This window comes from Ambystoma mexicanum, chromosome 8 (assembly GCF_040938575.1).
Source record: "Ambystoma mexicanum isolate Mex_15411 chromosome 8, UKY_AmexF1_1, whole genome shotgun sequence".
NCBI classification, from domain to species: Eukaryota; Metazoa; Chordata; class Amphibia; order Caudata; family Ambystomatidae; genus Ambystoma; species Ambystoma mexicanum.
In genome coordinates this window covers 899,609,214-899,628,969 of record NC_090929.1, presented here as the reverse complement: position 1 = coordinate 899,628,969, position 19,756 = coordinate 899,609,214, and the positions used below count along the sequence as shown (strand labels likewise).

General features: G+C 45.0%; 1 protein-coding gene across 7 annotated transcripts in view; it reads right to left on the bottom strand.

Annotated features, from left to right (window-relative positions):
* The window catches only part of SHLD2 (shieldin complex subunit 2), a 1,351,673-nt gene that overhangs the window by 1,313,134 nt on the left and 18,783 nt on the right, over positions 1–19,756 (bottom strand). Inside the window, exon 1 of one of the 7 annotated variants that reach the window (XM_069610786.1) lies at positions 9,978–10,171. The exons of the other annotated variants lie outside the window; for them this stretch is intronic. The gene's annotated coding sequence lies outside the window, so the exon portion shown is untranslated. Of the gene's footprint in view, positions 1–9,977; positions 10,172–19,756 lie in introns of those variants that run through there. 7 annotated transcript variants of the gene reach the window in all.

Genomic DNA, 19,756 nt, shown 5'->3' with positions numbered 1-19,756 from the left:
CACCATTCATACAGTTCAACAAAGTTAGTTTGCTTCTGGTTACCACAATTCAGTACAGGTTTCCTTCCGCTGGGATCAAACCTTACAATCACAGTGTGTGGAGGTTCCCTTCCCCAAGTTTCAATCACACCTTCATAGGCTTCCCTCCTTTAGGCTTGAGCCTCCTTTGACTTTCCTTCTGCTGTCGAAGACTTTCGAAACTGTGAGGCTTTTGTTCTTACCTGGGCATGACCACTTTGACCTACTTTCCTCAAACGTTACTTTTTCTCTCCAACACCAGGGCCTCTTGGAAAATGTAGTTTTGTGCACAGTACTTAGTTTAAAGATATCTCTCACCTTCAGGTTTACCTCTCCCGGGATCAAACCTAACAGTTCCAAGACAGTTCTCACATCTAGGTTTCGCTCTGTTCGGGATCAAACCTAACAACAGTTTAAATCTTGCATCTCAATTTCTCTCTCTTCCTGCTGATTCTACGGCATCAGACACTTCACAGAGACTTTCGACTGGGCAATCTTCTTTCGCCGGACCACTCTGTTACTTTTGTATCTCTAATTTACAGTTCTTTACAATGCATTGCTTTCTCTCGCGTCTTATCGGCACACGCGCAACCTTCATTCGTCGGATACTGTTGTTGTCAAGTTTCATTTAACACAGACCGGACTGTCATTGCTTTCATCAACTTACCGGCTGTGTTAATGCATTTTCGTCTTTTGCATCTTTGATCCTGAAGTCAAGGCTGGCACCACAACTGCCGCTGCACCTCCCAAACTCTGCCGTTCACTTAGGAGGGTGGCTGCTATCTTTGAAACACAAAAGAGGTTTGTCTCTTCTCTCCAGCTGGGCTTCCTTGCGCAACCTTCAAGGCCCTTCGGAGGTAACAATCTCTCGCGGGCGCCCAAGGTTTCTCCGTACCTCGGTTCCATCCCTCGGCCTGTCGCTCTGCTCCGCCTGGTTCACCGCTGCCCTGCAAGAACTGCTCCTTTTCGTGCATTGCCTTGTTTAAAGTGTGTCTCAGTGTTCCACCTTTTAACCATATGGGAAGAACTAATAGGTACCAGGTGTTTGTAATTAGGATCAAGTGCCTGACCCTGCCTGATCTTATTAGTGGGACATGTCCAATGTATTGCATGTGTGGTACTCCTTTCAGCCTCAGATCTCCTCTTTCTTGGCTCAGTGTTTGTGGAGAAAAGAATGGGGGGAGGGTCTGGGAAGGCGGACTGTCCTATAAAATAGAAAGGGAAAGGGGTATTTGGAAAGGGGGATACCATGTCTCACCATTGGGCGTTCCACCCCCACTCCCTGAGGACACCTCACTCAGGTGATCCTCCCGCACTTGTCCACCCCCAGGGTCTGGATCTAAAGGCGATGACCGTGCCCTGACCACCCAAGTAAGGGATCCCCAGAGTCTAGGTAGTGAAACACCCTCTGATTTTTCACAAGTAGGAAAGAATACCTATCGGAACAGTCCCTATAGTACTATGAGGAGGAAGCCAACATGTCCCTCCAGGCATTTGACAACACCCATACACACTTGAACTCTATTAACTACCACTTTACTACTGAAAGGAAGAAATAGAAAGCTGAGAGCCAGGCATGTCTCATTAATTGGCCTAATTGGAGTCAGGCAAGGGAAGCCAAGAACTCACAACCCGAAACCCCTTGGCAGGGCTCAGGTGTAAAGATGGTGGAGCCTGCAGCAGTAGAGAGGGAAGCAGTTAGGAGAGCAGAAGGGAGGCGGTGTGGCTGAGTACAGCAGGGGATCCCTTCTCATTTCTAAGAGAAGTGTTGCCAGAGAGAAAGTAGGAGAGGGAGCAGGAGCACAAGAGCTGCCCAGGACTTGCTGGAGGAACACGAGACGCTGAGGTGCTGAAGGTATGCGAGAGGAAGCAACAATAGAAAGCGAGGCGAGGGAGCCGTGTCTTCAAGGAGCCAGAATGGTCCAAGAAAGGGAACTGGGAAGAGTGCTGATCCCTTGGAAAGTGTTGTTCAGAAGCTGCTCGTGCCCTTTGACTAACGAGGGAGCCCAGGAGTGCCTGAGGGGCAGGTGGTGAGACCCTGACCCCAGCGTGAGGAACCATGAAAGCAAATCACCGCCAGCGAGTTTGTATGCTAGGGAAAGGCCCGGTTTGTGAATGCGTGAGAATACAAAGTTGCAAGTCAGCGCGTCAACTGATTTAAAGGCAATTGTGAAACTGACAAGGAAAGAAAGCATCAGATACAAAGTAACACAGGGTCGCGTGTAAGATTACACGTTCTCAAATGCCTCTGTTGAATTTAAGGAAAGTGAAAGGGGAGGAAGCTGTGAAAGTGAAGGGGAGCTGTGCGCGAACTGAAAAAAGAACATCTGCAGGTGAGTCATGGGAGAAAGGAAAAGTGAGCGAAATCCCCAAGAAGAAATATTTGAAGGGAAAATAAACCATACAAGTGTCAAGCTGGAAGTAGAACAAGAAGATAAAGTTAAGATTGCTAAAGAGGGGGTAATGCAAAGCCGTAGGGGCCCCGCTTGCGCAACCGGTAGTGGGTGTATTGTGCGGTCTGATAACTGTGCCACGACCCAGAGAGACCCCACCGACTGTGTGAATTATAAAATCAAATCAAGAGAACTTTGGAAAATATGGGGAAGGGAACCCCTATAGGATTTGTACTTTGAAAAGATGAACTATGAATATGAACTATGAATAGAAAGATTTGATACTTTGAAGTTAGAATGGAACTTTGTCAAACCAAGAAGGTCTAAGCTGGAGCGAGAGAAGCTCGAGAGGCCCATTGAACATTTAGGAATCTAAGAGGCTTGAGCTTGGGAAAAGGGACCTATGAGAAGCCTACTGAAGTGCAAAATAAACAGAAGCTTGAGTTTAGGGAAGGGAGACCCGAGAGGCCTATTGAATTGTGAGGAAGAGAAGATTTAGGAAAAGGAGCCCAGAGAAACCTGCCTATGTTGCAAGAAGAAGTGCGAACTTTATTCGGAACTGTGAGAACTATACCGAACTGTGGTGTACATGAGTGTCTTGAACTTGGGGAAGGGCGCTGTAGAGAAGCTCCAGTGCCATCCTGTTTTACTTTGAACACCATTTAAGTTTATCCAACCCCGTACACATTGTCATTCTAGGGAAGTGAGGGCAAGCATACGTTTGACACAGAGAGCCACTTTGATTTCGACTGACTGACTTCGACTTTTATTTTCTTTATGGTCAAGATTACTCCCACCTTAGAGTAAGGGCCAGGTAGGCATTCATCCCAACTCACTATCTTGAATAACGGTTTTTCGAAAATGATATCTTTTGTGTCTGTGTCTCTCTTTCACCATGCCAACCTCACACTCTCCTCTATAGTCTGGGTCAATCACTCCTGCCAATTCTTCATGGTCATAACGCCAGGTCAGACTTAGAGGTGAGGCGAATATAAGCACCCTTAGAGGGGATAAGAATGAAATCTGTGGGGATCAAAGCGCTTTCCACCGGTTGAACTAATTCTCCCCTAATACTACAAATGTCAAATCCAATAGAATGCTCAGTAGCTATTGGTGGATTAGAAGCTCTTTTGCTGAGCTTCTCCAATTTAAGGGTTCCCCAATTTGTATCAATAGAGTCCGATCCCACTCTGACACAATATGTGAGAGGTCAGTAATGCAAGGCAGACAACTGCTTGTAGTTTCCTCAAAGTAAGACATTTTATTAAAGTAAATGTTTTCAAATAAAGCCTTGCTTGCCCGACTCTACCAAGGAATTCCCTACTTAGTCTAAGGACTAAGGGAAAAATCTCTAGCATGGATAAACTGGCCCTCACTCTAAACAACAAACATTCAAAGAAAAGTATAAAGCAACAACTGATAATACATAATCAGTATTTGGATGACCTTCAACTGTCCTGAGCAAGTTCCTTTTACCCAGGTTTTAAAGTCAGTTTCAAAATGTTCATAGGAAAAGAAAAGTTCTTGAACCAGATCTTGTCAGTTACAAGTCAAAACAAAAGTTCAAACAAAAATCTAATGGTAACAATTCTCTGGTTTCGGTTGAAAAGATACGATTCTAATTCCAGCAATGAAAATAGCACCAATCCTGGTTGTCCTCGGTTCAAGATTATTTGCCACAGTTCAAAAGAATAAGTATTAGTTATTTTCTAAACTTCTCCATCTGCAACTTTACAATTGGTTTGAACTTCTCTAGTACACTTGGTATATTTGTCAGGATGCTTCTCCACCCACTGATAACTTTGTATACCATCACAGTTCAGGTACTTCTGCCACTGCCTTGTACTTCTTAATTATCAGGCAAAGTCTGTCAAGACACTTCGACCTCTTCAGGTAGGCAAGGCACTCTTCTCTTCTATGACTTTCTAAAAGGGGGCAGCCTCTTTGCCTCTTCCGTCTGTCTGACTGTCACAAAGGATAATCTGCCTCTGCCCACAATACTTCCTTTCAGCCTTTACATGCACCCAACTCCCCTTCCCCAGCTTTCTCACAACTGTTCTGCCCAAGTAATTACCCCAAAGCTGCAGTGCCAATCTTCCAGCTGCAGGTAACAAGGCCACACTGAGGCCACTGGACTGTTGATAACTTCACAGATTAGGTGGATGGGGTTCAACAACACTGGTTTCACTATGAAAATGGATAGCCTCTTGACTTGCGTAATTCTTCTTCAATATTACAACTTCATGAAAAATAAAGAATGACAGTTCGTCATACAATACAAGGTTGAGTCCTCACAGTGAAAACATCACTCTTTAAGGTAGATTTTACAACTTAAAGTGGGTCATATAATTGTATTCCTATGTGGTATCAAGAAGGCAACTTCTGAGTTTATTTTATTGAGCATTTGCAAGGTGCTTTATAGAACAGAATTGGGTTTCAAAGCACCTCTGGGAATCACAACTGATCACATGCGACTACGCTTTCTTGCAGTTTTCAATTCTTATTACTTGTAACTCTTGTATGATGTCCAGGTTATAGTTTCGGAATGGATTCAACAAGCGTTCCTTCTTTACAATTAGGACACGTAACCACTCCAGTAATTCAAAAGAGTTCAACAATGGATTTTATGGTTTTCCTTTCTCAAGCGAATGACCCAGCTTCCTTAAATAAGCGCAAGTCTTACAATTCCATTGTGAACAACAGTTTAAAAGATGCAGCATCACTTTTACTCGCTTTCTACATTACACAGATTACTTCTGAGCTGGCTACAGTTACATGCAAGGCTTGTAAAGTGAATCTGAACGCTGTGCTTCACTCACTGGCTTCAGGGACACTGGTTGCGGGTTGCTCTGATTCCCGACTTCCAAAACTACTACTACTTCCTCAGGCTCACTTGAGACCCACACCCTTCTCCACTATGGGTGTCTCCGGTCCGGCCATCTTAATTGGGAGTCTCTCTCAATCCCGAGACTCTCGGCTTGCCTTCTGCTTCTCACCATGGGCTCCTGCACAGTCTTGGCTCTGCAATCACTGCAACTCAGCTCAAATGGGGAAAACCTCAGTTCCAGCATGTCTTCCTCTGTGCAGCCTCTGCAATACAGGTTTTGAGAACACAGGACCCTCTCAGAACGTGCAGGTGAAATCTGCTGCCTTCACGTTCTGGCGTCCCTTCTGTGATCCCACTTCCTTGTGAATTTCCAGTCTCATGCTTTTCCTCTGCTACTCTTGCTGCCAGCCTTCTGACTTCTGATTCAGCTCCTCCCCCTTCGGCAGGGCCGTTTATGCCTCACAGTTTTGACAATAGGCTTCAGGTGTGAGCCATTAGCTTTAATTGCCAGACTCCTGCAATGGCTATTATTAGGCTTAATTGCTACAGCACTACATCTACATACCTCTTCAGCCCTACTCCTTGTTTCAGTCCTTATAAGATTCTGGGACATGTAGTTTGTTTTAGCAAAGTTTGTTTTTTCTGCTTCTGTCGTTTGGCAAAGAGCCATCAAAAGGGTGGGATTACGGGGAAAGTTAAAAAGGGGATTATCCCAGTCCTCCTGGTCTGTTACCTCCCTGTGATCCAACCGCAGTACACCACGCTCAGGGTCGGGATCAGGAAGCGTCTGCCTTTCCCTGGCCACATGAGGAGGGTCCCAGACCAGGTTTCTGGGGAGAATCCTATGAGATTCTGCACAATAAGCAGAATGGAGGTATATTGTATATTAAAACCCTACAAGTACATTTGTGAAATTAACATTTTGTATATGAACAATAATAACACAAACTCTTACTATGTACCCTCTTAGAACACATGCTCATACAAAAGGCGCCTATATCGAACAGATATCTACATGTGCTCCAATGACACGTGCTCCTACGACATGCGATTCAACACACGCTCCTATAACACACGTTCCTACAACACACAACGCACACAATCTTAAAACACACGCTTTTACAACACATGCACTTATGATAGCTACATTTCTGCCATGCAAGGTTATTCAACATGCTCTTAAGCCACACAAAAACATTTACACTACATGATCTTACAACCCACGCTAGAATTACAACGAACACTCAAAATCAATAATCGCTTAACCGTTAAAAAAAAAAGTTGAAATAGTTTGATGAAAGAAAATATTTTACAGAAGAGTTAAGGTTAAAACCAACAAAAACCTAAAATCTTTAAACATCACAAATGATAAAGTTAAGAACATAAACTTTCTTGATAAATTAAAATATATATTATATTAAAATCAAATATCATGGTATCCATAACTCTTTTGGAAATATGTTTTTTCCACTCAAATAATCATTTATAAGCTCTTTTGTGCCTTCTGATGTGAGTCAATTCAATATAGGTCTGAGACAATCTTCCCAACCCAAAACCCTGACAGCACGTTTAGGTGGACTGACAGTTTGAGTGCTAGTTGAGGAACGACAGGCGGGGAGGGCATCTGAAGGTGTTTAGGGAATATTTTGTCTTTGTTTCAATTTCGAGTGACGGCACTAACATCAGAAATCTGCTCCAAATAACAAGACTGGACTATCCTGCAGTGTTCATAATTGAGACGAGCTTTGAGCTATCTAGCTCCTGCTTATAGCCTAGAAGGGCCTGGTTAGCTTGGCACCAAAAGCTACCAGGAGCCACTTTTGGCTCCCCAGGCTGAATGATGCCAAATAAACACACGCATGTCAATTTAACTCTGTGTGTTTGGGACAATCTATAAATAAACATTAAGACACATTTATATGACATTTAAAGCATAAGGGTTCATAAATAATGGACACAATGATATGTTTGCATCTTATGTGGAAGTTAGATTTACGTAATGCTATGAACTAGCTCCTCGCTCCCCAGTACTAGCTCCTAGTCACTGGTTAAAGCTGGATACTGTGAAGGCATCATGAAGCAGACACAGACAACTGTATTCAAGTTTTCTCTCTGTACTTTTATTATATCAAAAGAGGGATGGAAAAAGGACTAACTTGCCATAAACTAAAGTGGGATTTCCCTGCCTAACGGAAACTTAGGATGTCCAAAAACAAATGTCTGTCTGTGTCAAAATCTTTTCTTGCCCTGACTTTTTGTATACAATGTGTGGGGATGTCAGCTTCAAAATTATAAATGTTCAAGCAATAGTTCCAAGTTGCTTCCAGCTCTGGGTTGGAAAGGATCTCCCTTCCCCACGATTCAAGATAGTTCACAAGGCACTAAGTGGGTTCCCTTTCCCAAGGCTTCAGGATAGTTCACAAAGCCGAAAGGGGTCTCCCTTCCCCAAGGCTTCAAGTCTTTCAACAATTTTACAAAGTTCAGAGTTCGGCACCAGTTCACACTGGGTTTCCTTCAGATTCATCCACAAGCTCTGTTCACTTGTTGGGTGTCCTCGGTCTAGGCGAAGTTGTTGGACCACACGATCCACCCATTACAGGTCATGAAACTGATAAACTAACTGGTTTCTCCTTCACTTCCACGTTGCCACTGTTTCAGCTTCACAGTGGGATTTAGATCAGGCTCATTTCACATCCTCTTGATGCTTTACTTTTACTGGTTGGCCATTATGCAAATGGTACATTTTCCCATTCTCTCGTGGCTATTTCCAATGCTTGTTTGTCTCAACACGCACGTTTGCCAATAATCATATGCTGCACTTTCCCAGATTCTTGTGGCTCTTGCCAATACTTGTTTCTCTCAAAGATTCACAATTCCGTGATATAGTTTCAAAACACACAACTTCTTGATATCGTTCATATGGCTCTGGTCAATACTTGTCCTCCCAAAGGTCACAGTTTCTGAATGTCCATAAGGCTTCACACACAACTTGCTTTCATTCCATTCAGTATTCCAAATGCTTATTTTCATTCAGTTTGGTATTCAAAAAGCGCTTATGTTTGCCTGAAATGTCAATTGCACCCTTACTTTGCTTCAGCTTATTAGGATATGGCTTTTCCCACCTTAACACGGTTGCTTTCCCCATCAGGATAAGGCTTTTCTACGTTCTGCTAGTTCTTTACGCAGGCCGCCTCCAATATCGCCCGGTGTCCCTCTCCCATCTCACGGGACTCACCTTTGGTTTCTCTCTGGATGGACTGTAGCACCTGCTATAGTGAATTCTGCTTTGCTTTCGCTTCCTCTGGCTTCTGCAGTCGTCACTTGTCCCAGCGTCTTGGGTAAGAGTTCTGGTAAGCCTCGTCCAGCTTGCCCGCACCTGCGAACGCCTGAGAGCTTCTCTGCTCTCGGCGTCCCGGCAGCCTGCTGCTTTCTTGCCGTGGCTCACGTTAGTGAGCCTCCTTGCTCCACCACACCGACACTCGCTCTTCCCTCTTCATGGCTTCCCAGGGAGATTGGGTCTGTTCGTGTCCACAGCCTTAGCCGACACCATTCTCTCTGTTCTTCCTGTATTGCGAGTATTTAAAACATCCTGCTGAGATGATTGGTTCTTTAACAACTAGGCCGCATATTGAGGGTTCAAGAATCTTTTGTCTCTTTCTGTTGCTTCTTCCTCGTCCTAGTACTAAATTGGTGTGTGTATGAATGAATGTCAATGGGAATATAAGGATCTCACCTACACTAGACCACAAAGGTCTGGTGGATTGAGGGGACATTTTGAGAGGAAAAAGGGGGATACCATGTCTTATCTAAGAGTACCTCTTCTCACTCCAAGTCTCCTCCACCGAGATGATCCTCCCCCACATATCCACTCACAGAGTCAGGATCCGATAGTGACAACCTTTCCCTGGCCACATGGGGGGAGTATATATTGGGGAAAGAAGTTTAGGGCGCCCTCAGATTCCTCGCAATACAAAGGAGCTGCTTTTAGCTCATGCTTATCCAACCTTAATTTCAGTCCTTGACTGTCTCATGTAGACCTCAACTGAAGGTACAACTGGCTTCCCTATAAATCATTTTGAGAAGGGCAGGGCGGTGGTTATGCAATGTTTCATATTCACTTTATTTTTCAATATTTGTGCAGCCCAAGGAACTTTGCTAAAAAAAAAAAAGAAAAAAAAAAAAATCGGACCCCTAGATAGTCAGAAGTGTCTACCGGGTCTATTTTACCAAGCTCGAGATGGAGGGATAATCTTAATTTTCATCATAAAATGGCATACCATAGGAAATGTTTTGCAACATTGATGGACAGACCAACTGCTTTGTGAAATTCATGTGTTAGCTCAAGCTGTTTCCTAAGATATATAGGATATTTGGAGATAATTGCTTCATTTGCAATGAGAAGGATAGTGCATTTCCTCAATTTAATTTTGGAGCCTCATCATTGTAGTTAGTCAGGCTTACTGCCAAATCATGTATGTACATTGGAAACAAAAAGGGGGCAGGCCACAGCCCTGGCAAACCCTTTTTTCCATTGGGAAGGGGGTCATCACCTCTTACCCTGATCCCACCTAACAACTGCACAACCACAGAAATTCAAAATCGCCCAAATAACATCTCAATGGACACAACCAAATACTGTTTTGGGAACAAAAGCAAAATGTACAGGGCCTATCTTCTAAGCAAAACAAGGGGTGGGGGCTCTGGGAGTACCTCTACTGGCACGAACACTGGTCATTTACCTGTTCTTGGATGGCCGCCGGGAGAGTCTCAACCAAGTCTTTAGCTTGCTGTCCCTTTCACAGAGGAGAAATATCCCTGCAGATCAGTCTTTTTCCTGCCCAAGACCCCTCACCCAAGTGATCCTCCAGCAGTGGTCCACACCCAGGGTCTGGATCCATGCCCAGGCCACCTGAGAGAGAGATCCGCGGGCACTAGCGGGTGAGACACCTTCTGGTTTCTAACACCCTCTACCGGGTTGGAAATCTAGAAAAAAAAGAACACCTGTGGGAGACTCATGTGTTTCTCGTAATTCTGACCAAACATCAATCGTCATTGTTCTCACTAAGTCACATTCCATTCACATTTTCTTCCCGCAGGAACATTTCTTTGCTCAATAGTTTAATGCACGAAAAACAATGTTTTTATTGTATAGAAAATGTAAAAACAACTCAATAGCACCAAATATCAGTCTCAAATCCAGTCTCGGTTGATTATTTTTCACAAAAATAGGTGATGGGGTTAGTAAATGTGACTCAGAAAAACTCAATGCACCAATATTACATTTAACAACCAATTCACTTTTCTTGTGTGTTTTTGTGTAATTAGGATGATCCGTTAGATCATGTGAGATAAGTGTGTGGTATGCTGGAGAGGAATCAGGAGCAGGGGAGGACTAGTAGTTGGTGTGTTGATTTAGTTATATTGATAGTGCTAGAGTTTGTGCTGTCATCAGGTTATTTATTCATATTTTTATCTTTATTAGGTTAAATCTTTATTTAGGTTATCTTTGGTCCCCTTTGGTATCGCTGGCGGTGCCCGGTTTATGTTAATCATTGTGAGTGGACTAGCCAGGTTTTTTGTTGTTTTCTGAAGGTGAGAAGGTCTTACGTCAGTCTTATTTCCTTCAGGATTGTGTTTCATAGACTGGCGATTAGGCATGAGAATGTGGTCCCTCCGAATGTCCTTTTTTAGTATTGTTTTGTTTCGATTTGAAGGTCATCGCTTGATCTCGTCCAATTGGTAGCGGTTGATCTTGGCCTGGAAGAATTCAGCTCCTTGTCCGTGCAATGATTTGTGGGCGATGCAGAGGGCTTTGAAGTTGATGTGTTTTTTTTACTGGGAGCCAGCGTAGACTTCTCAGGGCTGATGTGATCTCTTCTGTTTAGTCTTGTGAATATCCTTGCTGCCGTGTTTTGGATAGATTAGAGTTTTTTAGTGAGCTGTTTTGGCATTCCAAGGTAGAGGATGTTTGCGTAGTCGATTCTTGATAAAACTGGGGAGATTATTGTGAGGGTGCAGTGTGGGAAGGAGATATAGGGGAGGATTCCTTTTAGTAGTCACAGGAGGTAGAAACATTTATTTGCTGTAGCTTTGACTTGTGGTTCCAGTGAAAGTCTGTTGTCCATGAGTAGTCCCAGATTTCTTACCACGGCTGATGCTTCTGGGTGGGTTCCCATGGCAGGCGGCCAGCCCTATTGTGTCTATTGCATTGTTCTCTGGGGGTGAGATAATTATTTCTGTTTTGGTCGGATTTAGCTTGAGGTTTTTTGTTGTCAGACAGCTGTATCCAGCCGAAATCGGTGAGACAGTTGTTGAGGGTGCTGTTTGCGTCCTGGGTTGTGGCTATTGTGGAGGATCCTGCAGATCCCCCACCAAAACCTTGCCTAAAGTCTCCTCCCAGGTGGCCAGGAGAGGGCAGACACTTCCTGATCCCAATCCTGGGGGAGGTGTACATCGGGAGGATCATCGGGTGGAGATGAGACCCAGGATAGTGGGGAGAATGCGCAGGGTGAGAGAGGTATTTTTTCTCTGAGAAAGATACTCTTACTACCCTTCCACAAGAGGTTATGGCTTGCTGTCGTGCTGATACTTTTCAGCCTGCATTTAAAACTAAAGTAGTAAAAAAACCTAAGGTTGAACCTTCTAAATCTGTTCTATCAAAAGAACAAGTTTTCTTTATCCCCAAACTTAAGTGCCCCCCTCAATACCTACGGTACAGGAGTGGTGAAAGCGATATCTCTTCACTCCCATCTGTCTCCAACACTATTAAAAGTAGAAAGGTCATGGAAAAACCTTGTTTCCTAAAAATGGACTACATGTCCCAGAATCCCTCAGGGACTGTGACGAAGAAGAGGGCTGAAAAAGCATTCAGAGGTAAAGGACAGGCAAGCAGGCCTAAGAGCCTTTGCCAGGGCCAGGCAATTAACACTAAGGGCCTGCACTTGAAGTCAATTGCCCCACCTGAGAGGCAAAAAGGCTGCAGCTGGAAGAAGGAGCAGAAAGAAGCTGGAATGTCGGCAGCAGTCATAGAAGAAGAAGCAGAGCACAAGGCTGGCAGTTCACTAGGAAATGTGACCACAGAAGGGACGCTGGAACAAGAGAAGAGCGGATTCCACCTGCAGATTCCGAGTTGGGCCTGTGCTCACAAACCCTGGTTGGCAGTGGCTGCATTGGAAGAGAGCGGGAGAAGCTAGCAGTCTTTCCAGGTGCGCCTAATTCCTATGAATGCAAAGCAGAAGTAGTGCCGCCACCCAGGGGCCTTGTGCAGAAGTAAGTCAAGGAAAGCAGGAGACTCTCTGAAGTTGAGGCCGGATCGAAGACACCCGTACTGCAGAGGGGTGTGGCTCCCAAAAGTGCCTGGAGCACTAGTAGCAGAAAGTAGAAGTTGGGAAGTGGAAGCCGCCCACAACCGCTGTGATTCTCGAGCCGGTGAACGAAGCTCTGTACTCCAATTCACCAGACACTCCTTGCTGATTACTGTAACCAGCTAATTTAACACTTGGATGGCAGTAGAAGTGAGCAAACGTTATTCGTTATTGTAGGAAGTCTTTCAACAATGGGAAATGTATCATGCACACGTTTAGAATAAGTTAAAATGCCTGAATAGGAAATAAAGCCCTTCTTTCCCATTGTTACCTTTAAAAGTGTACCGGAGTGGTCGCCTGTCTCCAATAAAGAGGGACCACGTTTATAATAATCATTCGTACAGTAGCAGCTGACTTTTCCGAATTGTTACAAGTATATCTCCATCAAAGAAAGGTTGCATGTAAGTAATTGTGAATCCTGATCCACACTGAAGCAGAACTCTATATTAATAAGGGAACACAAGACTTAAAATTCATCATCAAAGAAAGGGTGCGTGTACCCAATTTCATTGTGACGTGAAACCTAACACTTGTAACATTCAGAACAAATACATAGTAGTTGCAGAAGCTGTTGAAGACATACGAAGAACAAGTATTACCCAAGCCAGTAGACTGATTCCTTATAAAGTAAAACCTACCCTATTAAGTCTTAAACACAGTTGTTTTGAGGTTGTTGAAACTGTTCGAGAGTGCTCTAATACAAGGATGTCAAGATTATCCAAGGTTGGTAAAGTGGCAACACAGCATTTGAGTAACTACTGGAAACAAGAAGTTGTACACGAAGCTGGGGATTGGGCTGGGTACTTGTTACAATAACTGATCAACAATCTGTGAAGCTGAGACTGTTGAAGCTGAGAGAGAGAAGCAGTCTAGAAGTCGAGCCAGATTCTGATTGTCGCTGTTATACCTTATGGTATAGGAAATAAGAGTGCCTTGCTTACCTGTAGAGGTTGAAGGGTCTTGTTGAAGTTGCCTAACCATTTCAAGACGCAGCAGAATTAATAGAACTGTGGTGGTCTATAACATTTGTCAGAACACTTTATGTTGGATGTAATGAAAGCAGTATTAGACTGTGAAGCAAAGGAGCATGCTTTCACAGCACCATTTGTAGAAGGGAATTGTCAAGGAGAAAGCAACTCCCTTAGAAGAAGCATCCTGACAAGTTATATCAAAGACGCTGGGGAGGTTACAAAAGGAGAGCTGTTGTGTTGGGAAGGAGGGACACTCGTCCCAGGACCCCCAGCGCTTTAGAGTGAGGCAGAGGCCTGGGTGTTCGCAGTAGGGGCTCGGGGAGGGTGCAGGGGGGTGTTCACGGGGACCATAATGCGGGGAGGGTGGTGCAGGTGTTCCGCAGTGGTATACCGGAAGAACAAAACGCCATCTTGGATAACAGCAGCCAAAAATAAAATCGAGACCTAGCTCTGCGCTGCAGTTAGGGCCGCATGCCCCAAGGCACACATGGGGAAGTAGGTGATCGCATGTAAAAATAGGTTGTAGCATGGGCACCGGTGAGAAAGGCCAGAGCTGCAGAAATGCATAGACCTGCCATTGTCTCATGTTGCCAGTGTTCTTATCCCAGAAAGAATGTGCCGTGCAAGGCCATGAGGGGGTTGAGAGCTCTATGTACAAGCGATCACATGAGAAGAAGGGCACAAGCCTCCGACCTTCCCAGTTTGAACTCTAAGTAATAGCATTCAAATGCCCCCATCCCAAGAACCCAGGAATTCCAAAGTACCAGTCAGTCCCAGACCACCGACCATAAAACTGTTAGACCCACAATCAATCAGTAAAGAACAAAAAGCAGGGACCAGTTATCTTCACCATAGGTCACATGATTTGTGCTGCGAGGTGCTGGGAGGGATAAAACAATAGAGTCAAACCGAGGGTGGGATGTCTTGGGAGGGCACTTACAAGTCTATAATCCAGCTGTAGTTAGTTAGAAGCAATGGCCTCAAGGTCTCCTCTTAGCCCATGTCTGCAGTACCAGGTGAACGCTAGTTCAGAGATAGAGAATGTATTGTTTTTCTTTTTCTGGTAACAAGCAATTAATTGTTACTTCGTGTTTGCTGATGTCTGGGGAGAAGCCCACATGGAAGAAGATGGACGAGCAGGCTTGGGACCAATGGCCTGGCATCCCATATGGATCAGGTAGCCTATGTATAGGGTTGCACCAACCAGTCATTTGGATGTGTACCCTATGTAATTTACATCACTGATGAATCTGTGTGTCTTTATAACATGTTGCACATACTACTTTTAGCAAAACGTGCAGCGGCAGCAGAGCTCTTTGCTGGCGCATTTCTATTTTTGTGGAACTAAAACTTTGTTCTCCTTGCAAGAGATGTGCTGGCCTTTTTTCCCCTAGTGGGTTGTATTTTTTCTGGTGTGAGTGTTGAGGGGATTCTCTATATTTTTGGTGACCCCGACGTGATTTCGGCGATCCGAGTGACGATAGAGGCTTACAGGCAGCACCACTGGAGGGCAGTGCCCGCCTACAGTAACCAGTCCCAGGCGCACAAACCTGCACTGGTGTACAGGAACCGTTTTCACAGAATTCCTGTCTGCTCTTTAAAGCGGGCACAGCTCCTAGGAGGGTGCAGGTCATTGTTGGGACCCCGTGACGCAGGAGCTCGGGTTAACACACTGATGTAAATACACCTCTTGTGAGTGACAATGGGGGGAGATAGTGATTGGGGCTGTGTGGTGTATATGTGTGGAAAAAGAGTGTGAGAAACCATGTGGCAAAGTTTTCATTTTTTATCATTGCATTCATTATTGAGGAAATAGCCTGGAGGAAAACAGGAATGTGGGAACCTTCCTGAGTGAGGGGAGAAGATGGCACCATTTGTTATTGTGATAAGGAGGATCTCCATATAGTTAGCGAGCTTGGATTCCTTGGAAGAAGGAAAAATAGTGATTGTTGTTTTAGCTTGTTATTTTAGTTTATTGTTTTAGTGTACTGAATTGTTATTGTGGATTTGGTGGGGGGCGTAGTAGGGCGTGTGGAAGTGTTGTGAGTGCATGGAGTGAGGTGCGTGGAAATGTGGGGAGGAGGGGAGAGCAAAACAGGGGGTGACAGGGAGGTGGGTTTGTAGGACTGGTAGTGAGAATTGAGTGGGTATTGTGCATGAAGTATATTAAACGTCTTCTTTTTAGAATAATATTGTTGATATGGGGGTGATGACTCTGCTGGATTATAGTAATAATATGTACAATTGATCAGGGCGTACAAACAAAACCAAAACAGCCATGTAATTCAGAGAATCTTCTAATGAATATCACTCTCATAAAGTTTCACAAATAGATTTTAGTGATTCAGACAGAAGTAATCAAATACATACAATGGTGACAAATGAAAAAAAAACACAGGACATGAATATATACATAACATGGCTAACATACACATGGTACAACACCTAGGAAAACATTGTTGTGTGTACATATTTGTGCAAGACAATAAAACAAAAGAATTTCCATATATCCTTACGGAACTATACGGTCGGATCTAACATAGGTTGATCTAAACAACTCAAACAAATGACAGTGTTGGTATTTAAACACTGTGGAGAGAGACTTGCACACAGTAGTGTTTTGGCCCAATTGCAGCAGATCTAATGTGCTTTGAGTTGGGGGGCCTTCATCAGGACGGACAACAGAAATTGGTGATGAAGCAATGAATGAGAGATCCCCTGTAACTTGTGCGTTACTTGTTCCGCACGGAGTATGCAAGTCTCCACTCAGGTTCGTGGTGGAGGATTCCAATCAAGGTTGGAGAGACGACTCATTATATCTTGATCTTGTCAATAATAAAGTACTTGTCAAAGTCAGTTAGACTTGCCGAAGCAATCGGGCGATAAGGGGCTGTGTGTGCCCAGAGGAAATGGCGACATCAGCGCAGCCTCAGATTTTGAGTATATGAAGAGTTCGAAATTGAGGGGAGCTGGGAGCTATTTAGCTCCTGCTTCTAGCATAGTAGAGCATAGTTATCTTGAAACCAACATCTTCCAAGAGCTACTTTTGGCCCGTAGGGCCAACTGGTCCCTTCCAAACATGCGAATGTGACATTAACTTTGAGTATTTGAGAATGTTAATAAAGAAGAATTAGAACACATCTAATATACATTTAAACACAATGGTTCATACAAAATGGACAAAAAGTTAAAAGAGCATCTCTGGTAGCTCCTGGTTCGCCTACGGTATCTCCTGCCTACAGGGTGATGGCTGACATACAGTAGCGTGTTTTAGCTCCTGCTCATCGAATCTTAATTTCGAACTCTGTATATGCATAGTGCGTTACCATTGTACAAAGATAAAATAGAGAAATATCATCGCCAATGGGTGTCAGAGACTCAAGGAGGAATGCCCTGCCCTTGGCCGGAGCAAGGGACTAATAATAGAGAAATACTGGAGCATATGAGAACGTTCCTAGTGGTTAAATACAAAGGTAAACAATTGCAGAAACGAAAAGAGATTTTAGACCTATGCAAGATCGTAGAGGATGTAGAAGATACTGCAGGTGTGTGTGTGCCCTGATGTGAAGAGAGTGCCCCCCCCCAAACACAGCGACCACAATAGAGCCAGAGGGAGGGCTGCAGCCTGGACCTAGGGAAGGGCTCTACCCACACACCACCTGCCCAGCCACATGTTACACTAACATGACATATGTGCCCGCACCTGCCACCGCCCCGCCACCGCCCCACCCCCATATCAACCAACACCCAGCAGCATTATGCCACAAGATGGTAAGTTGCAGAAGGAGTTAGAAGAGGCTTTAGAGGCGACAAAAGCAGAGCTGGTCAGTCTGAGGGCACTGAAGGAAAGAGAGGGCAACAATAGGTGTGGGTTGGACAAATGCAGGGCAGGAGATGGTTTGTTCAGATTGGATAGCACCGCAATAAAGGATGTGCATGTAGAGAGAGGGAAGGGTGGCCAAAGAGGAGCGGGAAGCGCAGGATACAGAACAGTGAGGTCGGATAGGGATGCAAACCGGTAACTGCAGGAAGGAGAATGGTATACTGTGAATGAATTTGAAGACGATGAGGTGGATGCCCAGGAGGCGTCTGTGAGATCACCCAGATTAGAGAGCTTGTGGGGACCATGATTGAGGGAACGATTTGGGCGGGTAGCATTGGCAAGGAAAAAGGGAAGTGATGAGTGGAAAGAGAGGAGGGGAGTGAGCATGCAGCTGCCGATATTGCTTAAAGGGCCAGGGCGGGTGCATTATTTGCCCTGGGCTCAGAGGGACAAAAATAATTTGATCAAAACGCTCCCATCCCTTACTGCCGGGCCCGGAAAATTGATATATGCCTTTGAAAAGCAGACAGCAGGGATCCCCCTAGCAGTAGGAGACATGGAAATGTTACTTGTTGCAATAGTGGGAGACCAGACGGGGGATGTGTGGGTTGAGGCTGGGCATCCAGCAGTGAGTTTAGATGATGATGCACACAGTGGGGCCCCATTTAACAACATGAGAGCGCAAGTGTGGCACGCACTGCTGCGGGTGTAGCCAGACACACCGCACCTACAGTCCATAATGCAGCACACTATGGGGGACGATGAAGTACCAGCGCAATTTATTTTAAAAGTGCTGGAGATGTGGCGAGCAGAGAAGGGTGACCAGTGGGACAAATCAATTCCTCTTTTTTTATTTCGTTATTGAGAGGGGTTTACCAAAGGAAGTTCATAAAGCACATGATAAGATAGTGTGCGTGTAAGCGAAGGGGTGGGCCAAAATTCAGACTATTATTTTACATAATTGTAAAAGGATTAAAGAAAGAGAAAAGGAAATGTCTCAACGATTGCAGGCTGAGGAAGCAAAACTGGTGCAGAAAAAGCTAGCAAAAACAGCACTTGAGGTGACGGTAGCAGCAAGTACAGAGACACACTCGGCAGAGCAGGCTGCAGCGCGCGCAGATGTGAGAATAGCAGCATTTTGGCGAGGTGAAGCACAGGGGCAGTGGAGTGGCGGACCTCAGCACCAGTACTCTGAATGGCACCAAGGAGGCCAGCAGAGGGAAAGAGGAGGGTTTCAAGGGTGTAGAGGGGGCAAAAGGGTTTTCGGGGGAATGGGGCCGAGGGGTGGTATGGGACCTTCTCAGTGTTGGAGCTGTGGGAAGTGGGGACATTTTGCGAGAGAGTGCAGAAGCAGGCAGGAGGAGGATACAACCCATGTAACCAACCCATCCATACACCACCACAGCCATCTGCACCCCAGCCCTCGATGTTCACCTCCATACACTACAAAATACACCAGGCGTACACCCAGTTACCACCAAAACCTCCACACATGCAGGCACAAGCACCACCTAATGCTCAACCCCAGGTGGCCCAGCAGAATACAGTGTATGAGGACAAATGCCCACATCAAACTCAGTACCAAATGGAACAGTGGTGCTTTACCGAAGGTTTAGCGTTATGGGAGGAAACCCTTTCACGTTCCCAGGCACTAATACTTACCCAGACTAGGACAGCCTACAGAAAGCCCTTAAGTGCCCAGTCCTGTCCATAACTACCCACCCTGACGAGGAACCCTTGGTGGGCGCTGAGATGGGTAACAAGCAATTAATCTTAATTGTCGACATAGGTGCTACTAAATCATGCATCAGTGAGGGAATCTTTGCGCAATCAGATGAAACTCTCAACAAGCGAGAATTCTCTGGGGCTGTTACAACGGTTCCCTACACAAAAGAGGTAGCTATCAAAATAGGAGGAAAGGTGGTGCATGGCTCTTTGCTGTATTCCAAAGCGTCCCCCATAAATCTGTTGGGACAAGATTTGTTGAGCAAGCTGAACATGACTATCTCCTTTACGGACAATGGGGTTTAATGCGTCACCCCGTGCATGTGTGCCTTAAGGGCAATGGTCATCATTCCGGCCCGGGGAGATGGTGGTCTGTGGCATTTCAGTGGACCCAGACATGTTTGTCTATGGAATAACACTATTACTTGATGCAGTGCCCCAGATTGGCAAGGCTTGTTGGCGGGTGTCCTCGGATTTCATATCCCACCCTGAGGTGACCGCAGTGTTTGTGACAGGTACGGCACCGTCCCTAGATTTACAGGGCCCGAGGATTGTTGTGGTCAGGACAGATACACATGGGTGTGAATGGCAGACGGTGCTGTGCATTGACCCTACTGTGCCTCTTAAAGAGGTGA